Source organism: Triturus cristatus, chromosome 9 (assembly GCF_964204655.1).
Source record: "Triturus cristatus chromosome 9, aTriCri1.1, whole genome shotgun sequence".
Taxonomy (NCBI): domain Eukaryota; kingdom Metazoa; phylum Chordata; class Amphibia; order Caudata; family Salamandridae; genus Triturus; species Triturus cristatus.
Window position 1 is genome coordinate 389,951,359 of NC_140592.1, and position 1,542 is coordinate 389,952,900.

The window sequence follows — 1,542 nt, forward strand, 5'->3', positions numbered from 1 at the left end:
TAACTCTGTATATTCAACCGTGAACTAAAAACGTTCCTCCTAGTACTGCATACACACCGCTAAGCATCCATTAATAGAACATTGATTAATGTTGACAAAAGGGTTAATTTTGGGAGGCGGGAGTTTGCATAGCGCGCGTTTGACCCGAATCGGGGATCAAAGCGCTTTCTTAGCACCAGTTGCCTCACATGCTGGTATGTACGCATAGTGTTGTATGAAAGGAGAGAAGGTTAGCACTCCCCTTGACAAGGATGGAAGAGGTCCTAGTGGCCTTTACAACACATATACGGTCAAGGCACTGCCACTTACTTCGTGGCGTCTAACATGTTTTTACGCACAGCAGGCATGATGCGCGCTTTTATTAATACCACTGTGGGCTAGAGAGGCCGGGTAAGGGGCGCTGTGGCTTTGGTTCCTCTTTGTTCTCTCTCCCAACGGAAACTCGGTTGTGTCCTGTCCTCGGAGCTGCTCGATTAGGCGGTAAGTGATCAGGAGGGCCTGGCAGTGGCCCCCTCCTTTCTGGGTCAGCACAGTATGTGCTGGGTTAGGGGGCACTGAAGCGAATTATGCGGTGTGTCCCACAGTTCCGGGGTTGAGTCCACATCCGGGGTGAGGGGGCAATTTACGCATTTCCCACTCGTTCAGGAGTTGGCTACATTCGACGCTGTGTGGGGGGGTCCCGCAGTTCGTGTTTAGCGCCTAGGCAGTAAGGGAGATGTCATCTATGGTCTGTACATTTATGTTATGCATTTGATCGATGTGAAATAATTTTATTCCAGGCTGTGATGCCCATAGCTCTGCTTCCTAGTCACATCCGGTGCACTCTTAGTAGTGTCCCTTTTGGCCTCCATGCATGAGTTCCTCATGTGCACGTGACCTCCGGGGGTGTGGGGGGGGGCTACTACAGCTCGGCAGGTTTGAGTTGGACGCGCCTCGGGGACGCGGCCGGTGGCTGTGGTGCTTGTCCCCGGGGCCGAGTATTCGGGGTATCGCGGCCATGCGGTCTAAGGCGCTGGTTTTGGCTCAAGTCTCTCTGGAGCCGTAGGTTCGATCCCACTGCGGCCATTTGCGGGCATTTATTTATACTCCTGCAGTCAGTACTCTCTGGTGGGCCCACCTAATATTTCATTAGTTGTTTCCCTCGGAGGCGGGCCTAGTGGGTGGGAGGCTACTCCGGCACGGGACGTTCCCCCACGCGCCGTGCCTTTGACTCATTGCCTTGAGTGCTAATGCCCCGCATTAGCACACCCGCAGCACGGTCTCCGGGGCGCGCTTTTATCTCCCCGTGCCCGAAAATGTAGGTCTACACGGTGCTCATGCACAGCGCTCCGACTTCTCTCGGGGCGAGTTCGTGCGGTGATTCACTTTCTCCCCGTGCCCGAATTGTACTTAATACGGCGTTCAGGTTCAGCGCTTCTACTCCTTTCGGGTCGGGTTTGCGCGGTGTATCCTCTCTCCCTGCGCCCGAACATGTACGGAATTTGGTGCTCATTTACTGCGCTCCAGTATCTTTAGGTCGTGTTCGCGCTGTGTCTCAAGGGC

The 1,542-nt window shown here is 54.3% G+C and overlaps 1 non-coding gene across 1 annotated transcript; it reads left to right on the forward strand.

Moving 5' to 3' along the window:
* Window positions 1–207: 207 nt before the first annotated feature.
* On the forward strand, window positions 208–332 carry LOC146798011 (U6atac minor spliceosomal RNA). Its single transcript, XR_014969336.1, has one exon. It is a non-coding gene; the product is annotated as a U6atac minor spliceosomal RNA (small nuclear RNA).
* Window positions 333–1,542: the final 1,210 nt, after the last annotated feature.